Genomic DNA, 18,764 nt, shown 5'->3' on the forward strand with positions numbered 1-18,764 from the left:
CTCAAGGGTCCAAGGTCAGGACTTGAAGGCAGTGAGGGCGGGAAGGGGAAAGTCAGAGGCGCAGTGCTTGGTCACCTGCTGGTTTTCCCCCGCGTGGTGGGTGCAGGCAGGTCTGGGCGCCTGGCTACAGGCTCGGCACTGTCCCTGCAAGCAGCGTGGGACCAGGAGCGCTTTGCTGGCGGCCTCGGGGTTCCTCCCTGGCCCCCACCCCGCGGGTGGCAGGTGTGGAGTCACCTGGCTCTGACTCCCAGGCTCCTATCCTTCTAGGAGTCCTCATGTTCCCATGTCCACATTTCCCAGGACAGTCCCATGCCTTTGTGGTTCTCAGAGGCGCCCGACGCCACCCCGGGGCACCCGGCATTTATCCCCACGCGCCTCTGGTCTGACGGCTGTCCCTCTCAGCGGCTCCTCGGCTCCAAGTCAAGTGCAGGCTAAGAGCTCTGGACCAAAGGCATCTTCTCAATTTCAAGAGACTGTTGGGGGCAGGTTGCCTGCAGGAGAGCCGTCGGGAGGTGCTGCGCCCTCTGTCTGTGAGTTTGCAAGGCCTGGCACTTCTGGGCACTGAGACACCAGAAATTCATTTCCTCACAGTCGTGGAGGCTGGGGTCCAAGATCCAGTGTAGGCGGGTTGGTTCCTTCTGAGGCTGCCCCTTGCCTTGCCGACGGCCGCCTTCCCCTGTGTCCTCACGTGGTCATCCCTCTGTGTGTCGTCAAGTGTCCTCTTACAAAGATGCAGGTCATATTGGATCAGGACCCAGCCTAATGACCTCATTTACCTTGATGACTGCCTTAAACACCCCCTCTCCAAATGCAGTCACGTTCTGAGGTACTGGGGCCTAGTACTTCAATGTACGAATTTTGGGGGACAGGATCCGTGCACCAGAAAAGAGTTTTTATGAAAATGACATCCGCCTGGTGAGGAAAAAGGGTTGGCCTTCCCTTGAATTGCTCCCCGGTGAGTAACAGAGTGAGTAGTGAGCCCCTGGGTTCGGATTTTACCAGCAGTTTCCCATCACCCACAGGTGTAATCCAGTGAAAGTGAGGACAAGACATTGCTCCTTTCTGTAGGATTTATTGCATGTTTATCAGAATGAAAAGCAAAGTTAGTCTGAGCAAAGTGTGTAAAGATTGCCCCCCACATTCTCAAGGGGAGAAGCTCCAAACAAAAGGGAGGGGGAGCTCCCTGGCCAGGAGCAGCGTGCAGAGCCAGCCGCCTGAGCCCAGGCAGTGAGTCAAGTGTCCGCAGGAGGAGTCCCAGGTCACCCGCCATTCCAATAAGCTCCACTTCCTGTCTCTCCAGTGGGCCCGGGTCGGCACCAAACCCGGGTTTATGATGTGCGCTCTCGCGGAAGGGTTGCTTGCTGAAGTTACGTAATTATTATAACTATTTTTGTTTATAGGACATGCCTTCCCAGGGGATCGCTGGCACTTTCCTGTCCAGAAATTGTCACTTGGTAGCAGGACACCTCGACCCATCCTGGGGCTGGCGGAAGTCATAAGGAGCACATTACCCACCCCCCCGCCCCCGTGGCACTGTGCAGGCCACACGCAAAGTCATGATGTGCACGGCTTCGGGCAAGGCTGGCGCAAGGTGGCCAGGTGCAGCACGGGGCCAGGAGAAGGGCCTGGGTCCTTTCTCTCTGCTGGAGGGGCCACGCCTCCCTAGATGTGGAAGGCTGGTCCTTAGAGGCTGAGGAGAAGTTTTCTCTGTGACGATGATGTTTATTACATTACCATGAGTGGCAGAGACTATGCCAGCTGCTGTGTGAAGTGCTTGACGCAGTGTCCCCGGGTCCCCCTCACTGACCGGATCATGAGGGCAGACGGCTGGCAACCCAAGCCCGGACTCCAGTCTGGGCAGCCTTACCCCAGAGCTCGCTCTTTGGTTTTCCTTTGTTTGTTTTAATTATAAAAGCAGTCTGTCCTCATTTTGACTAGGAAATGATGCTGATGCTGAGTTAGTATGAAGGAAACGCGAACAAGCTCCCAACCCCTCTCCGTCCCTAACCCTCTAACCCAACTCACGGCCCCAGCTGGGGCCTGCGTCCCCGTGCTTACGTTTCTACGCGCTTTCAAACATGACAGGTGCATGCACACGTACACACACACACACACTCACACACTCATACACTCACACTCTGAGCTGACTTCTTTGTTTCTCTTTCCTGATAATGGAAAAATTGAGGGTTTTTTGGTGACTTGTTCCTTCCCCACGTGCTGTGCATTATGGACCCTCCTCTAAGCCACTACTATAGATCTAACTATCTTCAAGACCAGAATGAATTTGCACCAGAAACTGGCCTAATATGCCATCCTACACACAATCTATGCAGTCATATCGCTATTCATGGACATTCTGTCTGTTTTCAGTGTTGTTTGTTTGGCCCCTACCAGTAACCGCGCAGGGAACACCTTCGTGACTTTATATCCCAGGAGTGAAATCTTTGGGTTGAAGAGTATATGAATTTGTACTTTAAAAAATTGCCAGATTATTTTCCCAAAAGGTGGAAGCCATGTGTTCTGCCCCCAGGGGTGCGTGGGGGTGCGTGTTTCCACAGCCAGATGCTCCTGTCCATAGTCCCAACAGGACATCATTCTCGTTCATCAGCGTTTCCCAGTCCCATCAGCACAATTGAATCTACAGGGGAGCTTTTAAAATCTGGGTACTGGGACCCTGCCCGCTCAAAGTCTTACTTAACTAGTCCAGGGGGCACGGGCAGTAGTGTTTTCAAAAGCCCCCCCTCCAAGTGATTCTAATGGGTGCCAAGGCGGAGAGCTTCTGGGAGACCCTGCAGACACTAGGATCCCACCCTCCCTCCGCCTCCTTCCTTCCCCCTCCTCCGGTCCTCTCGTGCACGGGCTGTGGGGACTCTGCTGGAGGCTGCAGGCAGTTTCCTTCTGCCAGCCACCTCTTACTCCCTGTCCTGGTCCTCCAGAAGCACATCGCTGGTCAGACCTGCCTTTAGCCTTTGCACAAAGCCCCCTGCTGGCTTTCAGAGCCTTTAGGATCCTGTGGGACCCGCATTGCCCTCAGAGAACCTTCTCTCCCAGGCCGGTTTGGAGCACTCTTTCCGGGAGAGGAGATGGTGTGCACGCACCACTATTTCATGACCAGAAACATGTGGGAGTTCCAGTGGTGTCCTCCTCCTGCAGAGGGGATGTCGCTTACGTCCCGGCGCCCACCCCACGTCCCTGCAGCGTGCACTGATGTGATGCATGCAGCTGCCATGGGAGGCATAGCCCCGCACCCGACTGAAGGCGCACCCCTGGCAGGTGTATCGACCGTATGCGGAGTCCGGTGCGCTAGAGCTCTGGTCTCTCCCGTGGCACGACGGGTATCCTGCTGTTCATGGCCATCCAGTGAGCACCCCAAGTTAGAACAGTTAGAACACATCAGGGGCGGATGTAGGAAGCCTGCAGACCAGCAGGGACAGGTGTGTGCGCGCGCATGCGCGCGCGCGCGCGCTCGTGTGTGTGTGTGTGTGTGTGTGTGTGTGTGTGTGCATGTGTTGGGGTGGAGGAGGTTTAAACTGCTTATCTCATTCTGCCTCAACACCGCTGGACCCAGCCCATGGCTGCCAGGAGAGCTAGCGGGGTCCTGCGGAACCGCGGGATAGTTCGCGTGCATGAAAATACTAGGAGTGTTTATGCTTCATGAAAAAAAGATGAGCTTCTGTCTTTCAAGAAACAAATCACGTCAGAAACTCTATTTTTAGCTCAAGGACTGGATTGGGGATCTTTGAAAGAGGCAGCCTGCCTGGTGAAGACCCCCGAGGACAGCAGGAGACCAGAGCTGGCTGTCGTCCTTCCCCGGCCCACGTAATGATTAACCGTGACACCTAACGCTTGCAAAGTGCTCTTTAGGACACGGGTTTTCAAACTTGGCTGCACACTGGAATCACTTGGAGAATTTCAGGAACTATTGTCTGTCCCCAGGGATTCTGACTTAATTGGTTTGGAATAAATCCTGGGCATCAAGAGTTTTAAAACTTCCCTGGGGTGATTCTAATGTGCAGTCCAGTGTGAGACCCTTTGCTAAACAGGCTTCATCATTCAGGGTCACCAATGCCTTTCAGCCGTGTTGGTGGCTTGGCTGCTGGGGCTCAGCGGGGCTGGTGGCCGATCCACGTTGGCCCTGCCCTCCCCCCCAGCACAGGGCTGCGTGGGGTGCACAGGCACCCGGGCATTAGCTCCCGGGATCTCCTGGTACCCCCAGCAGTCAGAAAAAGCCGGGGCGCCCAGAGGGGTAGGGTTTCAGAGGTCAGCTCCGACGAGAAACAGGACAGTGGTCTTCCTGCTGCCCGCATGTTGGAGACCCCCTTGGTGGTTTCATGAAATGCCGAGGCTCCGGCCCCACCCTCTGAGTTTCCAGGGCAGTGGGGAGGTTTGGATGGGCACTTAGAACGTTTTTCTCGGGGAGGGAGGTTGTCAGGTGTAAGGGGTTGTGGGAAGAGCAGTGTGATGCATGCCCACACAGCCTTCAGCAAGACCCGCGTGTGCTTGGTCTGCTCTCCCCTCCCCGGTGTGGGAGCACACGCGCGTTTGGTGGGACCATTCGTTTGCACACATTATGTTTCTTTCCCCCAAATGCATTCGCCAGCATAACCACAACACGTGGCTGCACCCAGGGACGCAGGTGACGACGTCTGATTACAGTTCATGGTCATTTCCCCTTCTCCCCATTAAAGTGCTTTATAGCTTTTTTTTTTTATTTTTTTTTTTAAGGCAAAAACATTCAGGATCTAGTCAAGTATCATGCATCCCCATTTGGTTGTCTCTTTAGTCTAGAACAGACTTTGTACTTTGTTTCAGGACAGTGATCTTTCTGAAGAATCTCTGAGTCAGTCTGGTTTTTCAGGGTCCCCACGGTGTGTGAAGAGCAGCGGGGGTGCTGAGAGGCCGTCATTAGGGGACTTCATGTCCTGTTTCCTGTGTAAAACATTGATGTGCTGGCCTGGGCCACACCTTCCTGCTTACGGCTGGCGCTGGCTTCCCACAGCCCCATGGCCTGTGCGGCCCCATCGCGGGCCCCCAACTCTGTGCTTCCCTAAGTCCCAGCTATCCTGCAGTTTCCCAGCAGTGACCCCGTGTGCTGTGAGTAAGTGGGGCACCGGCGCTGGGCTCCCTGTCTCTGTCCTGCTCTACCTGGTGCCCTCCTGTCTCTGGTCCTATCTCAGTGCCCCTCCCTGCCACATTGGCTAGCTGCCCCTTCCGTGGGCTCCCTCCATTCTGTCTCCTTCCATCTCATTCTGGAGCGTGTCCGGACTAGCTCCCTCTCTCCCGAGTAACTTCTGGCTCTTCAAACACAGCTTGTCTTCCTTGTCCTAAAAATGTCATTGACCTTGGTAACCCTTTGTGCTACCAGCCCACATGGTTCTTCTTTCATATGTTGCCAGGTTCTGGAAAGAGCCATGAACACCCTTGCCTGCACTTCTTACTTATCTGAGAATTGCTTGTGAGGTGACAGGTGCTCCTTTCATTGCACAGAAACTGATATCTTGAATGTCACCACTGACGTCTCGATGACCAACTCCAATACCCCAAAGCATTCATTCTCATCCCCCTTGGCTCTCTGTAGAGTGACACTGCTGGGCATGTTCTCCCTTCTGGCCGCCCAGCAAGAGAGGGCAGTTTCCCTCTGTCCTGTGCACACGCACCTCTGTCTGCCTGACCCCCCAGCCCCACGCCAAAGACACAGGTGTCCATTTGGGTCCTGGCCTTGGCCTCGTTTTCTTCCTGTTCTGTCCTGAGAGTTGCAATCAGCAACCTGTGGGTCATATGGGGACAGCAAATTTGTTTTCTTCAACCCATTTAATATTTTAAGCATTGGAAAAATTCACACAAAAATCCAAATTTTCAGCTTGCTTTTGGGAAAAGATGCACAAGATCCGGCAATATTAGAACCATTTTCCTCAAGGTAGCCATCTGCTGGAGTTGGGTGGCCAATGACCCTTCTGATGGGCCGTGTGTTCCTCAGACCCCCTGTACCCTCCCCTCCCGCGTCACCACGCACCATGCGCATCTGAGCGTAAGGTTCTGCCTCCTCGGGGCTCCGCTCCCCCAGTACTGGGGCTTCTGTCCTCATTCATCTTGCAGCCGCCCCCAAACTGTACCTTCTGCTCTCTCTCTCTGGAATTCCAGGTGAGCATTCTTGACCATCTAATGAGCACCTGTACCTGGTTCTACGTCTTGCATTGGGGTTAGAAGTGCTGAAGAATCACACTTCTCCACCTCTGTGGGTTTGAACCAGTTGAGAACAGACACAAAAGTCTAGATGAGGATTAAAATACAGTGTCACACTGGCCAGCTGTATGGACAGTCATGACAGGACTCCAGTACCTTCAAGTATGAGAGAGACAGACGGACAGACACAGACACACAGAGTCAGACAGACAGACAGACACACACACATGCAGAAAGTGCCAGAGAGGGGTGGGCTCCAGGCTTGTGCTGGTGCGGAGGCAGGCTTTAGGCCCTGAGCTCATGCACCTGCCACATGCTTGCAGGATTGGGCAGAGAATATGTGCTGTTTAGGGACAGGAGCAAGAGAAGCCAGGCACGGGCTTCCTCCCTGGTGCTTCCCCAAGATGTGGAAATGGCTGGTGGAAACTCTTATTTTATTGGTTGAAGCAGGAATGCGGAGAGGTTGAAGGGTTCAGAGTTCTCCCTTCATTCAGCTGTAAACACGCTGGCTCCAACCTCCTCTTCCAGGTGCCCCGTGTTGATTACCATGGAGACACTGTCTCCGTGTCTCTCAGGTTTACCACCACCCCTGTCCTCCGTCTGCAGGGTCTGTTTCCCACGTGCATCGTGAATTACAACCCTCCTCCCCAAGTCCCTTCCTTAAGAGCTCAGACCCTCTTCTTTTGCCTGGACTGGTGCAGTAGCTTACTAGCTGGGTTTTTTCACCCCTGGGCTTTGGTCTGTTTTCCAGTCCTCCTCCTGGATTCACCCTGTGCCAATGATCTAAGCAAACCTTGATCAGGTAAAACCACCTTATCCCAAAGCCTTCTCCGGGTCCCCATGTTGGAGCACAAATGACCAACACTCAGCAGTGCGTCTAAAGCTGTCTGTGATTTCTCTGCACTCTGTGGAGATCTACTCCCTTTCAAACACTTGTCTGCTCACCCAGCATTTATTGAGTACCTACTGTGTGCTGGGGATTGTGCCAAATACTGTAAGTAGAGATGTGTGAGACTGCCCTGTGATTTCCTTTTTATTTTTAAAAAATTTTATTTATTTGAGAGACAGAGAGCATGAGCAGGGGGAGGGGCAGAGGGAGAAACAGGCTCCCCGCTGAGCAGGGAGCCCAATGCAGGGCTTGATCCCAGGACCCTGGGATCATGACCTGAGCCGAAGGCACACACTTCACTGACTGAGCCACCCAGGCTCCCCAATGATTTCCTTTCTTTGTGTCTTGTCTTATACTATTTTACCACCTGGAATGTTCTCTGTTGGCTAAAATATTATCTTTTAGTTCCCACTGAGATGTTGTTTCTTCCACGAAGCTTTCTCTAATCCACTAAACAAGAAATACCCTCTACCTTCTCTGTCCTATTGGATTCCTTGTGGTCGTTCTGCATAATGAAGCCCGGTCTGCGTGTTCGGCTCCTTTTGCGGGCTATGCCTTCTCTGGCCTCATGGGCCCTGTAACACCCATGCAGTCCTAGCACACAGGAGACGCTCTGCTGGTGAGATGTTATAACATTGCATTTTCCCCAAAGTAGGAAATGGAACAAATCCAAAGAAAAGTGTTTAAAAACAGGAATAAATTACACATTATCCTAGGTATTGCTAAATATAGCCGTACTGAGACAAACATGTCATGATTAATTAACACATGGTGAGCCACCTACGATCCCTTCTGAAATAAAGCCATGTCTAAAAATGTTAAGTAATATTTCTTCATCTCTTGCTTTTCATTCCCACTGCAACCAACTTAGACTGTTATTTTTTTTTAGATTATTTATTTATTCATTAGAGAGAGAGGGAGAGAGGGAGAGAATATGAAGCTGACTGCACTGAGCGTGGAGCCCGACACAGGACTCGATCCCATGACCGTGAGATCATGACCTGAGCTGAAACCAAGAGTCGGATGCTTAACCAACCGTGCCCCCCAGGCGCCCCCACCCCCACAACTTAAAGTTTTATCTCTTTACCCTTCAGAACCCAGGTTTGCTCACTGATTTTTCTGAAACCAGACGCCAGCTTGCTCTGCTCCAGCCGTAGCAACCCTGCTGGGTTATTTCTGCTGACGCTGGTGTGTGCGTGTCACTTCCGTCCCCGCGCCTTTGCCCACCCTCACGGCCCCCCCCCCACCTGTTTGTCCTGCTTGACCCCGGGCCTGCCAGGTAGCGCTCCCTCCGCAGAAGAGCCGTGACCTTCCCAGACTCCCAGGCTCGCCTGAAGCCCGACCGCCTCCTGACACCTGTACCTGTCCTGTCAGCTGGGTCAGCTCCTCCCCCCTCACCTTTACCAGCTGCTTCCAAACCTGGTTGCTCATCTGAGTCGTGAGCACAGCATTTGAACTACAGATCCCGGGGCCCCACCTTCTGGAAATTCTGAAGTGGGGCTTGGAAATCTGCATTTCTGGATTCTGATGTGCAATCATGGTGGGAACCCTGCAGTCACGACAGGATCTCCCACCACCTTGTGTTTGTGTATCTATCTGTCTTCCGGATCGTCCTCGTCCTGAAGGCGGGATGGCATCAGCAAGTTGTCCAGCCTTTGGAGCACCTGGTAGGACGTGGCTCGTGGAATTGTGACAATCTCTGCACAAGTGTGTGTTGCACGCACGTGAGGGGATGTCCTTTGAAGAGATGAGGCGTGAGGGCTGGAGGGAACGTGTGACGTACCCAGGAGTGGAGAGGAGACCCCAGTGAGAGAGGACCTTTCAGGCTTCCGGGACTTCACTTTGAAATCTGTTTGCTTTCATGGTCAAAATATTGCTCATAGATTGAATTATTTCCCGTTTTGAGAAAATGCTCATCTTTATAAGGATTTCTGATGTGTACCTTATTATTTGGTTGTTTCACTTCTGGCTTTCTGGTTTCTAAAGCAGAACATTTTAGAATCTGGTCCCTGAGGTTGCTCTGGTAACCACCTTGAAAACTCTGGAACGCTTTATCCTGTTTCCAAACTTCACGGATTTCTCCAGCTGCCACACCGTGTCTGGGCTGTGCCCTGACTGAGAGGTTAACACTGACAAATCTTCACGGAGTCACTGGATCTCCTAAAGCTCCTTGAAGACGCGCCACGTTCTAGCATCATTGTCGTCAGGGTGCGCGGCATGTTCACCAGCAAGACGCACGCCTTCCTTCCTCTGCAGCGGAAGATTTGGAACCTAATCACCGCGCGGTGTCTTCAGAATGTGTCTCTGGTTTTACCAAAAAGCCAAACCCAGCACCGAGCCCATCGCTGCAGGGGGTGCGTGGTTCTGACAATCACAGCCCAGCTGCTGACGTCGCAGCTCCCGCCTCTCTGGCTCGTGTGGGTCGCCCGCCTGCACGTGCTGTGTGCAGGTCTGGGGCTCCCCTGGGGACCTGCAAACCTGCTGGGATCAGAGGTCAGGGGCACAGCCCCGTGGGGTCACTGAGGGGCCGTATGGAGTCGGGGCCAAGTTCCTGGTGCATCTCTGAGCTTCAGCTCGTACTCTGCAAAATTCACCATCATCCCACATAGACACATGTAGTCGGGCTTTCCGGAAGGAAAGGAGCCAAGTCGGAGCTGTTTGCTCCCCATGAGGAAATCTGCCCACCTCAGCAATTTGGCCCAGGCTCGCGTCTCTCCTGTCAACGCAACTTTTAATTGGTCTGCAGCACTTAGCATTCGTGTCCTGTTGCTTCTGAGTGGCTTGTACGAGGCCTGGGCTCCTTGAGGTCACAGCTGCATCCTGAAACCAGCTTGGGGGGCACACGGGATGACCCTGGTAGCCCTGCCATTCAGTGGAGCTCCTCTGGAATTTTCCATCAAAACAGCTTCACGAGAGTGTGTACTTCTGGCCCTCCCATTCCTGAGAGTCACTGAGAGCTGCCTTGTTGTGACACACTCCTTGTGTGGCCCCGGGGACAACGTGAAAGGTCCTGGGAGCTGGAGGAGGTGTTTCCTGCTATCTGCAAGGAGCACCCTTGCTTCGCAGGAGCGGGACAGATGCAAGGTGGAGGGAAGGGGGACTGCACCCCTGGGCCACTTTGGCCCCCACACTGGCTGGAGGGTAGGAGCCCCAGTGCAGGAGGGAGGGGTGGGCCCCTAGGTCCGCAGCAGGAGTGGATGGAGAGGGGCTCTGGCCACGGGGGAGTGATGTGCCAGCCTCGGGGGCATCCCATGGCACCCGTGGATGAGTGACTGTCAGTGCCGACCCTGGGACACCAGGCAGCACTGCCCCCGAGAGCATGCACTGTTTCCAACTTGTGCCTGGACTGTTTGCATTCTGGAAATTCGCCTGGAAGCTGCTGGCTGGAGCTCAGTGTTTCTGGCAATCCAGGGATCTGTGTCACCAGGCGAGGTGAGGGGCAGGACCCATGTCATCTGTGCTTGTCACGTGCCTTCACGAAAACAAACCTGAGGAAGAAGGCCCTGGCCCCTCGGCGTTCCCAGGCTTACCCTTTGCAGACACACGTGTCTAAGTGGCAGGGACGCAGCGGGGACATCGGTGCCCCAGGCCAGCATGCATTTCTTCACCACTGAGTTCAGTGTCCTTTCTCCTCCAACGTGAACTTGCCAGTCTTGATGCCAGCCTCTGTCACCTTGGGCCTCACACTGCCCTTCCTTGGCCTCCTGGGCTCTTCCCTCTCTCCTTGTCCTGCATGTTGGGGGACCCCAGACCCAGCGCTGGACTCTGTGCCCCGCCTTCTCCGCTCAGCGCCTTCCACCAGGCAGTCCAAATTTCCTTTGCCATGTTTCCTCAGCCTCCAGGTCCCTGTTGTGAGGACCAAGCCCTGCGCCTAACGGTCCCACAGACACTTGCGACGCTGGCCAGTGCTGGGCTCCTGGCCCCCCCAGAACGCCTCCCCTTCCAGTGCTCCTCCTGTGTATGAGCCCACGCCTGCCATGCAGGACTTTGGAGTGATGGGTTTGTCCTCTCCCTCCTGCTGGCTCTCGTGGACTGGCTGCTGCGTTCTGCAGGTGGGACCTCCTACGCGTTGTTCAAGCTCATCCGTGGCTCCGTCCCTTCTGCCCATCCTGTCCTGACTGCTACTGTTTCTTGCCCAGACCCTCCAGAGAAGTAGTGAGGCCAGAAGATGACCCTTCTCCCCCAGGGCAGCCCTCCCAGACCCAAGACCTCCAGTCACTGGTTCTTGTGGCTCCTGGTATCACATTCTTCCCTTTCCCAACATGTGTTTTCCACACCAGGATGGAAGGTGCCTACAGACAGGGATGATGGCTCTTCCCCTTCTATACCTCCTGTGCCCCCAGCACATGGACCCTGAACATGGCGAGTGTCGAGTGAATGAGTAGTAGTCATGGAAGTTTGACTAGTAGTCATGGAAGTTTCCATTCACATCTCCTGGTCTCATGGCTGGGCCTCTTGCCGGGCCTCACCCGCCACCCTGGACAGTCCGAGCTTGAATTGCTGAGCCGTGATTGAGCACTCACCTGCTGTACTTGAGCCCTGGGGGACCCGCTGCTTATGCCGTAAAGCACCGGCTGGGGCTGGGCTCCCACCTGTGGGTGTGGGGGGCAGAGCACTGACCTGAGACTTGCTGAGTGACCGCGGAGTCAGTGCCATGCTGGTTTTGCATACTGAACAATCAGCTCGGGGGTGCTGTGTTTGCATGCACACTGACCGTTCACCCAGCACAAAGTGCCACTGCATGCCAGCCGCGGGTCCAGGCACGGGGGAGGGAGTCGTGAGCGTGCTGAACAGGCGGTATATCAGTAAACAGATGTGTGATCAACACATGTTCAGACAGTGATGATAAGTGCTATGAAGAACTTCAAGTGAATCGAACAGAACAACACCGGGCCGAGAGGGCAGGTTCTTTTGAGGAGGTGACCGTGCGTGCATTCCCAGATGAGGAGGAGCCCGCGGCGATGGCGTGTGCTAAGGCCCTGAGGTAGCAACAGGCAGGCTGGGTGTGAGGATTAGCAATGGGGTGAGTCTGGCTCGATTGAGTGGGCAAGGGAGTGATGTGGGGTGAAGGATCAGGAAGGCAGGTAGGCCGGGTCACATAGGGCCGTGGAGGTCATTGTAAGGAGTGGGTCCTGTTCTAGAAGCGGAGAAGCATTGTAGGGTGGAGCAAAGAGGTGACATGACCTAACTTATATTTCAGAAGGATCTCTGAGGCTCCTGGTAAAGTGGGCTTCGAGCCGGGCTGGGGGGAGTTGGGAGGCTGGCCGGTCAGGCGGTGGCCATTGCTCCCATGACAGGTGGCGGAGGCTGGCACTGGCCCATGATGTGTCCTGTTTCTGTGGCTGGGCAGCGTTCCTGCCTTGGTTTCCCAACTGCCTGTTGTTCAGGCTTGCTTACCACTAAGTGTGGTGTACCTTCTGTTGTTCAGCCGGGCTCCCTTTCACTGGCCTGGGGAGCAGTGGGGTGGTGCTCCATCGGCACCTCCAGTGCCTGTCCCCATGTTTGAGGCTCGCCGGGAGGCCTCAGTGCACATTTGTTGAGTAAGTGGTGAGTTTGCCGGCGCTTACCAGGTGCTGTACTGGTAGAGCTGTGTGGAGAGAGGCCCACGGAGACGCACACAGACACACCAGGTGCACAGACAGGTGCATGACTCAGGAGGGGTGAGGACATCACTCCTGAAAGCCGGGAGCTTTAGGACTTCAGAGTAGCTAATGGTGACACAGACAGTGATGACATTTCTGTCCCTGCACAGAGGGAGAGCATTTAAAACATTTGCAAGCGCTAGAAATGGACTGGAGAGGAAAGGGAGACACGTCGGTTTGATTTTCAAGAGACTTTAATTGCTGCTTTTTACAAAGTAGATGGAGTCCATGCGCTGACATGACCCACAGGGGTGCGGGAGTGTGCGGGTCAAATGCCTCTTTGTACCGCGGCAGCTCTGTGTGCGGTGTTACTTGTGCCAGAAGCGATTTTAAGGGGTTCACACATAGTAAATCCCCACTCATGGGCATCCTGTGGAGTTGGTGCCATTCTTGTCCCCATTTTATAGATGGAGAAACTGAGCCCATCGACCTTAAATAGCTCACCCAGGGTTCTGGCGCTCGACGGGCAGGTCTGGAGCCCGGCTCTCATTCCCGAATCAGATACTGTTTTCCCCAAGACACTGCCACTCGAGCCCTTCCTGGAAGCCAGAGTTAGAATATTCTCTTGCCTTTTCTCCAGAATGTGAACTTGCTAAATCAAACTCCCGGTGAAGTGTGGCACGTTCCAGCTACTATCCGCCTTTGCCAGACTTCGGAAAACACACTTGTGTGCACAGTTGACCCTTGACCGGCTTTGGGGGGTGGGGGGTGCCAACCCTTTGTGAGGTCTGTTAGATTATATACTGTATTCTGGCAGTAAAGTGAGCTAGAGAAAATGTCCTTAAGACAGGAAGAGAAAACACCTCTACCATCTGTGCTGTAAGAAATCCGCATCTCAGCGGACCTGGGTCGTCTGACCCGTGTTGATCAGGCGTTACATGTGCTTGAACTCACACCACCCCGTGCCCGGCATTCTGGAGTGCGCTGCTCACCGGTCTCATCTTTGCCTGATAGCTCTGGACCAGGCCGCCAAGCCCACCTCCCCATGTCGGTGCCGGTGGGCACTCAGCAAATAGGGACTAACAGTTAGTCTCCTTCCCCAGGTGCCCATACTTGTTCTCTTGTTCAGTTCGCCCTCCTTTGCTTGTTTTGAGCAAAAAGTCTCCAAGCAGCTGGAGGTAACAGGTAATTAACACACTTCAGAGCTGTTAAGTAGGATAATCGTCTGTCTTTATCCTGGAAAAGGCTCTCCTTTGGGAGCTGATGGCGCTGCTCAGGCCCCAGGCTGCTACCAGGTTCGCTCTATTAAGAAACTGTCTGTGGTCCCTGTTCCATGAAAGATTTGGGAACAGAAGCCTCCCGTGGAGGGGACCAGGAGTCAGAAGGAGAGCTGGGGCTCCTTGTCTCCACACCGGGCTGGGAGGGCATCAGGGATGGGCACGGCTAGTCGGCTAGTCGCTGAGCCTAGATTCTGTGGGGCCTTACGACGGTGAGTCTGACCCGGAGACTGACTTGCCCACTGTGCGCCCCACTTTCTGCTTGGGGCCGAGGGCAACAGTAGAAGCTGGTAGGAAGGATTTCCGGGCTCCATGTCACCTCCATGGGAGATTTGTAGGTCATGTCATTCCAGGACGGAGAGGAGAACGTGACCATCTCAAACCACAGTGAAGGTGGACATCAGTGCCCTGTGGGGGTTCCCTTTGCCCAGACACTCCTCCTTCCCCAGAGCAGCGTCCTCGGGACCTCAGCTGGGTTCCCTCCAAGGAGCGAGTTCGGAATGAACGTGTCTTGTCTCCCCTCCTCCTGCATCGAGCTGTTTGCGCACTGTGCTTTGGCTCCTGTCTGGTGGTGCCCCAGACTCCACTCGCACTGTGCACACTCTCACTGCGGTCTCCACTCGCCAGACTGCTCGGCGTTCACACCTGGTGAGTGCTTACAAGACGGAGCTGCTGAGTGCTCAAGTGGGCTCTCCAGCAGCAGCAGCCAGGCTTGTGAAATCCTTGCCTTTCTGCCCTTCTCCTTCTAGAACATTCCCTCCCGTTGGCGTCTCTCCTCTCAGACAATCTGAGCTTTTGCCTAATCACTCCCCGTATCCTGACCCTAGTTCCTACTCCCACCATCCCTGGCTTAAAGAAAAGGAGTGAAGGAGTGGAAAGCTTGAGTGTGACTTAAGAGCTCTCTGGATTCCTAGGCATTGTAAGAGAATTCTGTCCCTTTGAAAATGTGGCATTATTTGAGAGAGGGCTTTTATTCTCACCTCCCCCTCACTGGGCTCTTAGGTACTTGGTAACAGTGTGTGAGGAAGTGGCAGAGAGGCTTTTGAAATTCAAGTGTATCTAGAAGCTGCAGGAAACAGGTTGAAAGGTATGGGCAGGGCAGGGTGGGAGCCCAAAGGCTTGGTCCTAAAAGGTACCAGACACCTCCCAAATCTGCAAAGCCCTCTGGGACACGAGGAAGGTCAGAGACAGGTGGAAGGAGCCGGGTTTTGGGGGTGGGTAGCCTGCCGGGAATAGGCAGAGTTGACGGGACGGGAGGCTGGGGGTTTGGGGTGAAGTATGCTGGGGGAGATGGCCCCCATCCCCGGAAGATGCCAGGGCCAACCCTTGGGGGTTTTTTTCAGGGTGTTCTCCCGCGTGGAGGTGGCTAGGGGATCTGGGAGCTGGACACACTGCTCTTACCTGTGAAGGCTACCTACCCTGTCCATGAGCACAGGATGGTCATAGCCCCGCTGGGGGACTGAGACCCCAGGTTTTCGGAAAGGAAGCCTCTGCCTCCTGCCCTCTTCAAGCTCTTGGTCTATGAGTCTTAGCTCAAACGTTTAACAAAATCACCTGGGCAGTTTCAGAAAAATGCAGATTCCTGGCCCGGAGAGTCTCCCTGGGTAGACTGGGGTTGAACCCAGAAATCTGCCTTTTAACGTGCATGCCCCAGGCATTCTGTTGCAGGCGGCCAGCGGATCCTATTTTGGGAGTAGGTGCTGAGCGGCCCTTTCCTAAACTTGAACGTGAACATACACCCCGGGAGTTCTGTTATACTGAAGACTCTGGTTCTGCATGTCTGGAGGTCTGAGTGGAGCCCCAATTCTGCATTTCTCCCAAGCTCCCAGGGGATGCTGGCGATGCTGGTCCTGGGAACACCGTGTGAGGAGCACTGTTCCCAGTGGGTTCCTGGGAACTGGTTGGGAAAGCAACCCCCCCGCTGATCTACGAAATCTGAAACTCTGGGATGGGCCCCAGCCATGTGTGTTTTAGCAGGAGCCCAGCTGATTCGGATGTGAGTGACGTTTGAGGAGTTTGAGGGGCACCGCTAGAAGCTTGAGGTTTAAGGACATGGGCTGCAGGAGCGGGGGTGGGGGGGGGAGGTGAGCGCTTAACAAAGCCCATTCTCTTTCCTATGTTCCAGCTTCCTTCTGTTTCAGAAACAGAGCTGAGACCCCTATGAATTCGGATGGGAGAAACCTTTTTCCTCGTGGGGTTGGGCATGCACACTTTTCTTCCTTGATCAAAGTGGAGGGGTTTCCCCAGTTAGTTGGTGTTCCTAGCAGGTGGTACGGCTGGTGGTCAGGGCTCAAGCTGACGGCCATCAGTCAAGCTGGGAGCTGGTCCCAGGGGCAGTCAGGGCAGGAAGGACCAGGCGGCTCTGGGAGCTCGGGGCAGGGGAAGCCCGAGGTGACAGCATGTGTGTGTGTGTGTGTGTGTGTGTCTGGAGCACCTGTGACCGGTGGCACAACTTGGTCAGCACCTAGCCAGGTCCCAGCAGGGACTTCCGGGCTGAGCTGTGCACTGGGCTGTCCCCATGCTGGGGAGCCAGGAGCGGTGGGCAGTGGGGGTGTGGGTTCGCTCCCCACCTTCTCTCCCTGCGCCTCTTTTGCAGAGATGTGAGTCCATGCGGGTGGGCAAGAAGGCCACAGAAACTCCCCTGGTTTGGATGAAATGTGCTCAGGAAGGGAGGAGGAAGGAGAGGGCAGGAGCGCCCCATGAGGCTGGAACGGGGCGGGGCGGGGGGGGGGGCGGCTAGAGAGGAAGCCCTGGGGCTGGAAACCACGCTTCTTGGCTCCCAGGCCACCTGGCTCCCGGGCCACCTCTGTGCCCTCGCTGACCACCAGTCTCCTCAGGGAAGGCAAATTTTTCTGTCCTCACGTGCCGGGACCCATGTAGGGAAGTCCTTCTCTTGCTGTCTCCCTCTGACTCTCCTTGGGTTCCTGGTGTACAGAACAGATCCACAGGGAAAGTGATCAGGGACTGGCTTCCCTTGAGTTCAGGCCCAGTTTCCGGGGATCAGCCACGCGGGTCTGACCCTGACCCTGACAGGGGACAGACACACTCGGCCCAGGTGGCCAGGATTGCTGCTGGCTGTGCAGGGCTCAGAGCCAGGCCCAGGGTTCCTGGGGACATTTCCTCAGCACGCATCAGATTGGTTTATGGTGGCTTTTAAATTATGGTTCTAGACTAGGTGGTTCTGTGCTAGGCGCTTACCTCCCAGAGTCCTCCGCTCACCCCTTAGAATATTTGATGAACATCGGTGCACATTCCAGGAGCTCAAAAACTTCAAGTGGCTGGCACTGATGAGGTTGTGGGATACAGGTGAGGTTCAGTGGGGTGGAGTCTGGAGCCAATGACCAAGACAGAATTCTTGAGTCTTTGCTGCAAATTGGTAGTTTATTAAAGCATGGGGACAAGACCCATGGGCAGAAAGAGCTGCTGCCCCAGGGTTGTGAGGGGTGGCTGATTATACACTATGGGGTTGGGGGAGGTAAGAAAAAGGGAGGTTGAGGAAATACTTTCATATGTTAAAGAAGACTCACAGGATACCAGAGGAGGCTTTGCCATTGCCACATTAAGGTGGTTTTTCCCTCTAGCAAGGCATTAGCATTAAGATAGTTGGGAACTTCCTGGAGGCTGCAGATTATAAGGACATTGAATTGTATCTATATTTCCTTCCGGAAGCTAGGTTATTGGTAGAAATGCTTTGTTCTTTTAGATCGCTAAGACATTTGTAAACTGAGGGAGACTTAAGTCTTGCAGGATTGTGGTCTCTATAGGTTGACTATTTCTTTGTCCTTCAGGGCAGCCAGGAGTGCCTGAGGAATGTCACATACATCCCATGGTGGGGGTTGTCTGTTACTGCTTTGTCCTCAGCTTGCCTTCTGTTCCCTCGTCAGCACCATTAAAGGGGCAACGCTCAGGTCAGCCCAGCCGCAAGCCTAGCTGTCGGGGTGTCCCAGCTAATCATGCCATCTGAGGCCGGGACGCCAGTCCCCAGCACGAGGGGATCAGAGGCCTGCAGGGAGGCCGCGCCTCTGGGAGGCTGGCCTGGAAGCCCACGCTGCTCCCCACTCCCTGCCCGCAGCTGGCCTGGGCTCTTGCCCGCCTGCTCTCCAGGAGCCCTCCGCCCAGAGCCACTACGGAGGAAGTGGCCTTCTTTGAGCAAAGGGACTGAGAAGAACATTCCTGCAAGCTCTCTGAATGTTTTTCTCCTCGTCTTCCACTTCAGGAAATCCCAGGTTCCCAGGCCTGTGACCTTTCTTTTCCTCCTTCCCAACACCCCTCCCCTGAGCTGAATCAGGGGTACGATTACTCACCTGGGGACAGCGGGGCGAGTGTCTCCACCTGGACGCTTATGAGAAAATTGCCTCCTCTCTGCTCATCCCAGGAGGCTCCTATGTGGAGGAATCAAATGAAAGGACATTATCCTTTCTTTTCACACCTACTGGCCCCAGGGCAGATAGACGCAGGATGTCCTTGTCCGGTGCGTGTCCTTGCGAACAGGCAGCGTCCAGGTTTTCTCGGTTGGAGGGGCAGGTTGGGTTGCGGTTCAGAGGAGACTGGGTGGGGAATCAGGGAACCAAAGTCAGTTCTGGGTAAGAGTGACAGGGGACATACCGGAGGTTGGGATTAGCTGATAACGGTCCGTTCATCATGTCAGCGCACCTCCCCCTCCGACGCTGCTTCACCCCTGAGAGGGGCCTTCTCCACAGGAGAGGCTGTGTCCCCCCAGCAGCCTGGCTGACGGGTCGTCAATGGTGGCGTTTACAGACGAGGGACGAGGGACGTAAGACCCAGCGTGGCTGGCTGCGTTTCTCAGTACCACACAGTGATCATTATGTAACC

The 18,764-nt window shown here is 54.7% G+C and overlaps 1 protein-coding gene and 1 long non-coding RNA gene across 6 annotated transcripts in view; one reads left to right on the top strand and one right to left on the bottom strand.

Annotated features, from left to right (window-relative positions):
* The window catches only part of CNIH3 (cornichon family AMPA receptor auxiliary protein 3), a 338,644-nt gene that overhangs the window by 190,505 nt on the left and 129,375 nt on the right, over positions 1-18,764 (top strand). The window lies entirely within an intron of this gene.
* LOC148110693 (uncharacterized) lies at positions 12,909-18,732 on the bottom strand. Its single transcript, XR_015723186.1, has 4 exons — positions 18,537-18,732; positions 18,236-18,313; positions 17,130-17,259; positions 12,909-16,855 (listed from the first exon to the last, which is right to left on the bottom strand). It is a non-coding gene; the product is annotated as an uncharacterized LOC148110693 (long non-coding RNA).

The sequence above is a fragment of the Ursus americanus genome, chromosome 2 (genome assembly GCF_024610735.1).
Source record: "Ursus americanus isolate L20-20 chromosome 2, mUrsAme1.1.p, whole genome shotgun sequence".
Taxonomy (NCBI): domain Eukaryota; kingdom Metazoa; phylum Chordata; class Mammalia; order Carnivora; family Ursidae; genus Ursus; species Ursus americanus.